We start from the raw sequence: 11,178 nt of genomic DNA on the forward strand, positions 1-11,178 counted from the left end.
TACTTGTAGCCTTATCTGTTCATTTACTGTTAGATTTGAATTCTCTATCCCATCCTGTCAGTTCATTATTTCCCATGTTCATATCATTCTCCCTGCCTTTTCTCTATTCTCTAATTTTAAACATCTTGCCAAATTTCATCCTTGCCCCCATTACTTTGTGGAAGATCCTCCCTACTTCCCAGGTGTGCTGCTCAACAGAACGCCAGTTCCAGTATGGTTCAAGTGGACAGTGCCCCAATGGGACAGCCCCTCCACCAATAATGGTGCCCCATGAATTAAAGCTCCCTCCCCTGTCATTGCTGTTCTTGAGCCATGCATTTATTTGTTTAATCTTACAAGTTAGCCAGGAAAGACCTAAAGAGAGAGCTAAGAAGAGCCAGGAGGGGACATGAGAAGTTGTTGGCAGGTAGGATCAAGGAAAACCCAAAAGCTTTCTATAGGTATGTCAGAAATAAAGGAATGACTTGTGAAAGATTAGGGCCAATCAAGGATAGTAGTGGAAAGTTGTACGTGGAGTCTGAGGAGATAGGGGAAACACTAAAGGAATATTTTTTGACAGTATTCACACTGGAAAAAGACAATACTGAGATACAGGCTACTAGACTAGATAGGACTGAGGTTCACAAGGAGGAAGTGTTAGCAATTCTGGAAAGTGTGAAAATAGATAAATTCCCTGGGCCGGATGGGATTTATCCTAGGATTCTCTGTGAAGTCACGGAGGAGATTGCAGAGCCTTTGGCTTTGATCTTTATGTCATTATTGTCCACAGGAATAGTGCCAGAAGACTGGAGGATATCAAATGTTGTCCCCTTGTTCAAGAAGGGGAATAGAGACAATCCTGGTAATTATAGACCAGTGACCCTTACTTCAGTTGTTGGTAAAGTGTTGGAAAAGGTTATAAGAGATAGGATTTATAATCATCTAGAGAGAAATAAGTAGATTGGGGATAGTCAACACGGTTTTGTGGGGGGTAGGTCGTGCCTAACGAACTTTATTGAGCTCTTTGAGATGGTGACTAAACAGGTGGATGTAAAGCAGTTGATGTGCTGAATATCGATTTCAGTAAGGTGTTTGATAAGGTTCCCCTCAATAGGTTACTACAGAAAATACGGAGACATGGGATTGAGGGTGATTTAGTGGTTTGGATCAGAAGATGGCTAGCTGAAAGAAGACTGCGGGTGGTGGTTGAAGGGAAATGTTCATTCTGGAGTTCAGTTGCTAGTGGTGTACCACAAGGATCTGTTTTGGGGTCACTCCTGTTTGTCATTATAATAAGTGACCTAGATGCGGGCGTAGAAGGATAGGTTAGTACATTTGTGGATGACACTAAGGTCTGTGGAGTTGTGGATAATGCTCAAGGATGTTGCAGATTACATAAGGACATAGATAAGCTGCAGAGCTGGGCTGCAAGGTGGCAAATGGAGTTTAATGCAGAAAAGTGTGAGGTAATTTACTTTGGAAGGAGCACAGGAAAAAAGAGTGCTGGATTAATGGTAAGATTCTTGGTCGTGTAGATGAGCAGAGAGATCTCAATGTCCATATACATAGATCCTTGAAAATTGCCAGCCAGGTTAATAGGGTTGTTAAGAAGGCATAAAGTGTGTTAGCTTTTATTGGTAGAGAGATTGAGTTTCGGAGCCACAAGGTCATGCTGTACAAAAATCTGGTGCGGCTGCACTTGGAGTTTTGCATACAGTTCCAGTCACTGCATTACAGGAAGGATGTGGAATATTTGGAAAGGGCTCAGAGAAGATTTACTAGGATGTTGCCTGGTATGGAGGAAAGGTCTTACAATGAAAGGTTGCAGGACATGAGGCTGTTTTCGTTAGAAAGAAGAAGGTTGAGAGGTGACTAAATACAAGATAATCAGAGGGTTAGATAGGGTGGACAGTGAGAGCTTTTTTCCTCAGATGGTGAAGGCTAGCACGAGGGAACATAGCTTTAAATTGAGGGGTGATAGATATATGGCAGACGTCAGAGGTAGATTCTTTACTCAGTGAGTAGTAGGGGCATGGAATGCACTGCCTGCAAAAATAGTAGACTCACCAACTTTAAGAGCATTTAAATGATCATTGGATAAACATATGGATGAAAATGGAATAGTGGTGGTTAGATGGGCTTCAGATTGATTTCACAGGGCGGTGCAACATTGAGGGCTGAAGGGCCTGTAGTGCGCTGTGATGTTCTATGTTTTATGTTCTATTTACCTTATGCCAATTCGCATGTAACTGAAATAATAATGTAGTGATTACTAGGTTTGAGGTTCTGTTTCTTAAATTTGCTGCCTAACTCCTCAGACTGACAAAGCAGAAACTCTTCCTTTGTTCTGCCTGTGTTGTTGGTACCTAAATAGACCAGAACTGGATCTTCCATCTCCCACTGTACATTCTTCTCAGGCAATTGGGGATCAATAGTTATGGAGAGAAGGAAGGAGAATGGTTTTCAGAAACATATCAGCCATGGTTGAATAGCAGAGCAGACCTGATGGGCCCAATGGCCTAATTCTGCTCCTTTATCTTATGGCTTTATGTCCTGACCGTTGGCACTGGACAGAAAGAAAGCCAACAGGAATTGCACTGATTGCTGCAGAGAACAGTGTCAGTTCTTCTCACTACACAGTCCCCAATTACTACATTTCTATTTCATTCATCCGACTTGAATAGCTCTCTGTCCTGCAGTTCCTTTGTTACTTCGCTAGTGCTCCCTGCAGTCCCTGCTCTTATCCATGCAGTTTGCCAGAACATTACTCAGGTTGGACAATTGCAGAGACTGAGGTTCCTCAAATGCTTCCCTGTGGGCCCAATGCTTGCCCCAGCTGCAGGTGCATGTTCCTGCTCTTCAGCACAGACCAAAATTGAATGAGCTAATTTGAGATGTATGACTGGTGTGACCAAAACTCAGAGGTAATTTTACCCCTCCCTGATGTGGCACAATATCTGTAACCAAGAGACCAGCTCCTAAATTTGGATCCCAATTTGCTTGAGCTGCAAACACTAGCAACAGATGTCTTCACTCTGGATCACATTGCTGCAGCAACATTTTGACCAAGCTACTATTTGATTTGATTTGTTACTCTCTCATATATCTAGATTTTCTAAAAATTATTTTAATTTGATGGGATGGGGTGTCACTGGCTGACCAGCTTTTATTGCCCGTACCTAGTTACTCTTGAGAAGGTATTGATGAGTTGCCTTCCTGAATTGCTGCAGACCACCTGCTAGGAGGTGGGTTTCTTGCTGCAGTATTCCTAGTCACTGATTTGCTCTTATAGCCACTGTATTTATGTGGTGAGTTCAGTTGAGTTTCTGATCAATGGTAACCCCCAGGATGTTGAGAGTGGGGGATTTAGTGATGGCAACACCATTGAATGTCAAGGGGCGGTGGTTAGATTGTCTCTTATTTGTGATGGTGATAGCCTGGCATTTGTGTGCCACTTGTCAGCACAAGTCTGGATATTGTTCAGATCTTGTTGCATTTGAACATGGACTGCTTCAGTATCTGAGGAATTATGAATGGTGCTGAACATTGTGCAATCATTGACAAATATCCCCACTTCTGACCTTATGATGCAAGGAAAGTCATCGATGAAGCAGCTGAAGATAGTTTGGCCGAGGACACTATCCTGAGGAACTTCTGCAGAGGTGTCCTGGAGCTGAGATGACTGACCTCCAATAACGATGACCAACTTCCTATGTGTCAGGTATGACTCTAACCACTGGATAGTTTACCCTCAGATACCCATTGATTCCAGTTTTGCTAGGGATGTTTGATGCCACAATCTGTCAAATGCAGCCTTGATGTCAAGGGTTGTCATTCTCATCTCTGGCATTCAGCTCTTACAGTAAAAGGTTTTGTTTTGCGAACAGTACAAGCTGATCATACCATACAAAGTGTATCAGGGTAATAGAGTGAGGAATACAATGTTACAACTGCAGAGAAGGTGCACAATGAGATCAACATTGAGTATAAAATTTGAGAGGTCCATTCAGAAGTTTAACAACAGTGATGAAGAAGCTGTTCTTGAATCTGTCGATACATGTGTTTACGTAAGGCGAAAGTGATGCTGAAGATTAGAGTCAAGAGTGTGGTGCTGGAAAAGCACAGCAGGTCAGGAAGCATCCGAGGAGCAGGAAAATCGACGTTTCAGACAGAAGCCCTTCATCACAAAGGGGGCTGGGAGCCTTGAGGGTGGAGAGATTAGATTAGATTAGATCACTTACAGTGTGGAAACAGGCCCTTCAGCCCAACAAGCCCACACTGACCCTCCAAAGACCAACCCACCCAGACCCATTCCCCTACATTTACTCCTTCACCTAATACTACGGGCAATTTAGTATGGCCAATTCACCTAACCTGCACATTTTTGGACTGTGGGAGGAAACCCATGCAGACACAGGGAGAATGTGCAAACTCCACACACACAGCTGCCTGAGCGGGAATTGAACCCGGGTCTATGGTGCTGTGAGGCAGCAGTGCCATTGTGCCGCCCAGATAAATGAGGGGGGGAAGGTAGCTGAGAGTGCAAGAGGTGGATAGAGGTGGGAGTAATGGTGATAGGTTGGAGGGGAGGGTGGAACAGATAAGTGGGAAGCAAGATGGACATGTAGGAAGGGTTTGGAGGGATATGGGCTGGGTAAATTGGATCAAACGGTTTGGTTTCCATGTTGTATATCTCTATGACTCTATGATAGATCATGAGGGCAGTGCTGAGCTGGAAGGTTGGAACTAGAATAAGGTGGGGTGAGGGGAAATGAGGAAACTGGTGAAATCCACATTGATGCCATGGGGGTTGGAGGGTCCCGAGACAGAAGATAAGGCATTCTTCCTCCAGGCGTCAGGTGGTAAGGGAGTGGCAATGGAGGAGACCCAGGATCTGCATGTCCTTGGCAGAGTGGGAGGGGGAGTTGAAGCGTTAAGTTGTTGTATTTTATGAACATGGACAGGGCAGTTGCCACACCAAATCGTGGTGCATCAGATTGAATGTTTTCTATGGTGCATTTATGAAAATTGATAAAAGTCTTTATGGACATGTTGCATTTCCTTAGCTCTCCAAGGAAGGAGAGGCGTTGTGCTTTCTTGACCATTGCATCAACCAGGGCAGGTTGTTGGTGACCATCACTTGGAGGAACTTGATGCTTTTGACTCTCTCCACCTCAGCACCGTTGATGTAGACAGGGGCATGCCCTCCACCTTGCTTCATGAAGTTGATGACCATATCTTTCATTTTGCTGATGTTGAGGGAGCAATTTTTATCTTTACACCATGTCACCAAACACTGTAACTCTTTCCTGCATTCTATCTTGCCATTGTTTGAAATCTGGCCTAAAACAATGATGTTGTGAGTGTAGATGGAGTTTGGATGAATTTTAGCTGTACATGAGGGTGTAGGGAGTATAATAAGGGGCTGCGAACACAGCCTTGCAGGGCAGTGTTTTGAAGATAATTGCGGAACAGGTGTTGTCATCTATTCTTACTGATTGTGGTCTGTGGTTCAGGAATCAAGGATCCAGTTACAGAGGGGGAGCTGAGACCTCGGTCTTGCAGTTTGGAGATCTATTTTGTTGGAATTATGGTGTTCAAGGCAGAGTTGTAGTCAATAAGTAGGAGCCTGATGGATGTATCCATATTATCCAGATGTTCTGGGGATGAGTGTAAGGCTAGGGAGATAGCATTTGCCATGTACCTGTTGCGCCAGTAGGCAAACTGCAAGGGATCAAGGCAATTTGGTTGGCTGGGGTTGATGTGCGCCTTGCCTAACATCTCGAAGCTGTTCATAATGATGGAGGTCAGAACCGCTGGGCCGCAGTCATTGAGGCACGTTGCATAAGTTTCCTTTGGTACCAGGATGATAGTGGTCTTAGATTACATTACAGTGTAGAAACAGGCCCTTTGGCCCAACAAGTCCACACCGACCCGCCGAAGCGTAACCCACCCATACCCCTACATTTACCCCTTACCTAACACTACGGGCAATTTAGCAATGCCAATTCACCTGAGCTGCACATCTTTGGATTGTGGGAGGAAACCGGAGCACCCGGAGGAAACCCACGCAGTCACGGGGAGAACGTGCAAACTCCACACAGTCAGTCGCCTGATGGAAATGTTGGACATATCAGATCCAAGAGTTAAACCTAGCTAGTTAAATCATAATTTGAGTTTTTGCAGTTGGTTACTCTGGTGGTTTGTGTCTTTTATTCATTTGCAGGAAATGTGTTGTTAAAAGTCAACCACATGTAGGCCAGACCAGGTAAGGATGACAATTGACAATGACTTATGCTCATCATTACACTCTTAATTCCAGCTTTTTAAAAATCAATTTCCAGCATTTGCCCTGGTGGGCTTTTAGCCCTGTTCCCCAGAACATATATTACATAGGCCTCTGGATTAATCCAGAGTGATATGACTATCCTCAGCACTAGGGCATTGCCTTTGCTGAGGATAGTCATAGAAGACTAAACATGTTCTTCAGTGAAAGAACACAATTCATTACTTTTAAGAGAAACAAAAACAAACAAAGGAGCTTGTATCTCCTTAATTCGGTTCTTTTTGATATTATAATCTTTGTGGTCCATATCCACAAGTATGTTCCATTTCTGGTTTTTTTGTCTATCTGAAGTCACTGTTTAGGTCATGAGGTCATTACAGACACATGCCCAGACGACTTTCACATTTATTTTAGTGATTTTTTTTTGTGTGTGGAATGATGTAAACATCACTTGTTAAAACCCCAATATCAAGATTTATTTAGTTGTACAGAGCTGGGTGTGCAGGTATTTAAAAAATGCTTCGACGTCACCTAAGAATAAAGGCCTCAGGTACATTGCACAAGAAACTGTTCCTCAATATAAAACCTGGATAAAAATAATCACAGGAACACAGCAATTAGGAGCAGGTGTAGGCAATTCAGCCCTTTGAGTGCACCTTGATCTCATCCTGGTCTCAATTCCACTTTCCTGCCTGCTCCCCATAATCCTTTATCCCACTTTTCACCAGAAACATATTTCTTTCTTGAATCGGTTGATTGATTCTACCTCTGCTGCACTCTGGTACAGCAAGTTCCACAGATTCACAACCCTCTGGAAAGAAGTAGTTCAAAGCTGAGATGAGGAGAAACTATCTTTTCTCACTCTGTCCTTATGCACTTTTATTCGAGACTGTCTCACAAAGGGGAACATCTGTTCAATGTCCACCTTATCAATCCCCTTTAGCATTTTATATACCTCAACCAGATCCCCCCTCATTCTTGTGAACTCGAGTACAAGCCCCAGATATTCAAATGTTCCTGACAGCCCTTTAATACCTGGTATCACTCTTGTGACACCTCCAATGCCACCATACTCACCTTCAAGTAAGGAGACCTAAATTGGATGCAATACCAATATCTTCTATAATTATAACACTACTTTTATAATCCAGTCCTTTGCAATAAATGTCAAGATTCCATTTGCCTCTCTTATATGCTGCATAGCCACTTTGTGATTCATGCACAAGGACACCCAGATCCCTCTGCACTGACACACTTGGAATCAGCCTCCCATTTCAATAATTTGCCCTTTTATTTTTCAGCCAAGATAGATAACCTCACACTTAAATCCATTTGCAGATTTCCATCCATTCTCCAAGCCTCTCTCGTCATAACCTGCTTTTGCCCCTACATTAGTATAATCCACAAGTTTTGTTACATTACAGACTGTGCCTGTTTGCAGATCATTTATGTAGATTGTAAATAGCTCAGGTCCAAGAACTGAACCCTGCAGCACCCAACTGGTTACAACCTCCATCCGGAAAAGGACCCATTTATCCCAACCCTCTGCTTTCTGTCAGCCAATCCTCTATCTAAGCCACTCTACCCCTCATCAGAATCCAGGGAATTCTGGACTACAAATATTGATCTGAAAATGTGTTGCTGGAAAAGCGCAGCATTAGCCCTTATGCCCGAAACGTCGATTCTCCTGTTCCCTGGATGCTGCCTGACCTGCTGCGCTTTTCCAGCAACACATTTTCAGCTCCGATCTCCAGCATCTGCAGACCTCACTTTCTCCTACAAATATTGATCATTGAAGTTAAGATGGCATTTCCCCAAACATGAAATTAGCTCCAGCAAAAACTGGACTTGCTGGAAATCAAAGGGAAAATTTTCCACTGGTTAGTCAAATGCACATGGTTGTGGTTGTTGGGAGGATAATCAACTCAGTTCCAGGATATTACTGTAGGAATTCCTCAGACTACTGTCTTAGGCTCAGCCATGTTCAGTTCTTTTATCAATGACCTTTCCTCCACCATAAAGGTCAGAAGTGGGGATGCTTGTGGATGATGCACAATATTCAATACCAATTTGCCACATAGAGCAAGACCAGGGGAAAAAAAGTCTTGGACTGATAAGTAATAACATTCTACAAGCACAATGACCATTTCCAACAAAACAATCTCTTAATTGATGTTCAAGGGGATGAACATTCCTGAATCCTCCATTATTAATAGCCTGGGGGCAGCATTGAGAAGAAACTGTTCCAGCTATATAAACTGCAAAAGCCTAACAAACATACAATTACTACAAAATACTGGCCGAGGTCTAATGTTGTATTATTCCCATACCAAACATTTTAAATAATGAAAAGTTTAATTTATTCATTGTTTCAGTCACAATCCAAGAAAGGTAGAAGACAGAGGGTGGTGGTGAAAGTTTGTTTTTCAGACTGGAGGCCTGTGACCAGTGGAGTGCCACAAGGATCGGTGCTGGGTCCTCTACTTTTTGTCATTTATGTAAATGATTTAGATGCGAGCATAAGAGGTACAGTTAGTAAGTTTGCAGATGACACCAAAATTGGAGGTGTAGTGGACAGCGAAGAGGGTTACTTCAGATTACAACAGGATTCAGATAAATGCGAGGTACTGCATTTTGGGAAAGTAAATCTTAGCAGGACTTATACTTAATGGTAAGGTCCTAGAGAGTGTTGCTGAACAAAGAGACCTTGGAGTGCAGGTTCATAGCTCCTTGAAAGTGGAGTCACAGGTGGTTAGGATAGTGAAAGAGGATTTTGGTATGCTTTCCTTTATTGGTCAGAGTATTGAGTACAGGAGTTGGGAGGTCACGTTGCAGCTGTACAGGACATTGGTTAGGCTACTGTTAGAATATTGCGTGCAATTCTGGTCTCCTTCCCATCAGAAAGATGTTGTGAAACTTGAAAGGGTTCAGAAAAGATTTACAAGGATGTTGCCAGGGTTGGAGGATCTGATCTACAGGGAGAGGCTAAACAGGCTGGGCTGTTTTCCCTGGAGGATCAGAGGCTGAGGGGTGACCTTCTAGAGGTTTACAAAATTTAGGGGCATGGATAGGATAAATAGACAAAGTATTTTCCCTGGGATCAGGGAGTCCAGAAATAGAGGGCATAGGTTTCGGGTGAGAGGTGAAAGATATAAAAGAGACCTAAGGGGCAACCTTTTCACACAGAGGGTGGTACGTGCATGGAATGAGTTGCCAGAGGAAGTGGTGGTGGCTAGTACAATTGCAACATTTAAGAGGCATTTGGATAGGTATATGAATAGGAAGGGTTTGGAGGGATATAGGCCAGGTGGGACTAGACTGGGTTGGGATATCTGGTTGGCGTGGACGGGTTGGGCCGAAGGGTCTGTTTACGTGGTGTACATCTCTATGACCAAAAACTATTTATTTTGATCTCTGAAAACCTAAAGTTGATGGCTCTTTTTTAGTGACTTTAACCTGCAGAATGGCTGTGTGAACATTTACATCTGATTCATACTCATCTGCTTAATGGCTTCACTATTACTGCTATTAGTTGACTTTAAGGCTGATTTTATTTTCCTCGCCAAAAATATTTTGCAATGACCTACTGACTATTTGCAGCATTTTGACTTGAAAACCAGTTGCACATTGAATTATTAGCAGACCAAAAAAAACGTGCACAAAATTTGGTTAGCAAACCTCAAAGGACTGCACAAACTGTTGTTTAGGATATTACTTTCAAATGACATTTTTGATGTATTTCACTTACTATACTTCAGTATCACATACAACTACAGAAAAAAAAACTGGGGTAGATGGTGGCATATGGGCATTGACAGAAGATTGGCTGGCTCACAGGAAGTAGAGATAAGTGTAAGTAAGTCCTTTTCAAGTTGCTAAAAATATAATTAGTCTGTGCCAAGGGGATCTGAGCTGGGACCTCAAGTGCTTACAAGTTAAAAGGTATGGATGTTAACTTTACTGGTCACACAAAGTTGGGAGTGAAGTTATAAAGTTGAAACAAGGAAGCTGCAAAAATATATCAACGGGCAAAATGTACTAAGTCAGAATAATTCTGCAAAATGTGAAATTATCCAGTTAGCTCCCGTCATCATTATAACCTTGGTTTCATGATGGACAAAAAGCACCATTTCCAGAAGAGAGGCAAAACAGGCCTAGATATCAGATACTCAGACTGCAGCTTCAAGGAGCCTAGCAAAACTATAATTAATGAGAGAAAGTGAGGACTGCAGATGCTGGAGATCAGAGCTGAAAATGTGTTGCTGGAAAAGCGCAGCAGGTCAGGCAGCATCCAAGGAACAGGAGAATCGACGTTTCGGGCATAAGCCCTTCTTCAGGATTCCTGAAGAAGGGCTTATACCCGAAACGTCAATTCTCCTGTTCCTTGGATGCTGCCTGACCTGCTGCGCTTTTCCAGTAACACATTTTCAGCTAAAATCAATGAGAATCAAGGACAAACTCTTCATTGATTGGAATCGTACTTGACACACAGGAAGATGGTCATGATTATTGGAAGTCAGTTATTTCAGCTCCAGAACATCATTTGCAGGAGATCCTCAGGGTGGATCGTCCCTTCATTATAAATGGCCAGAAGTGGGAATGTTTGCTAATGATTGCACCATTTATCACTCCTCAGATACTGAAGCAGTCCATGTTCAAATCCAACTGGACAATATCTGGACTTGGTCTGACAAGTGGCAACCGACATTAGTGTCACACAAATGCCAGGTAAAGTACAATAAAGAGACTAACCACCAGCCATTGACTTTCAATGGTATTACTGATGGTGGGGCAATTTAAATGCCCCACCATCAGTGTCCTGGGAATTGCTATTAATCAGAAATTCAAGTGGATTAGTCATAGAAATATAGTGGCTACAAGAGCAGGTCAGAGGCTTAGAATACTGTCATGAA

Source organism: Chiloscyllium plagiosum, unplaced genomic scaffold, assembly GCF_037043375.1.
Source record: "Chiloscyllium plagiosum isolate Xiang-an unplaced genomic scaffold, Cpla_swu_hap1 HiC_scaffold_30, whole genome shotgun sequence".
NCBI lineage: Eukaryota > Metazoa > Chordata > Chondrichthyes > Orectolobiformes > Hemiscylliidae > Chiloscyllium > Chiloscyllium plagiosum.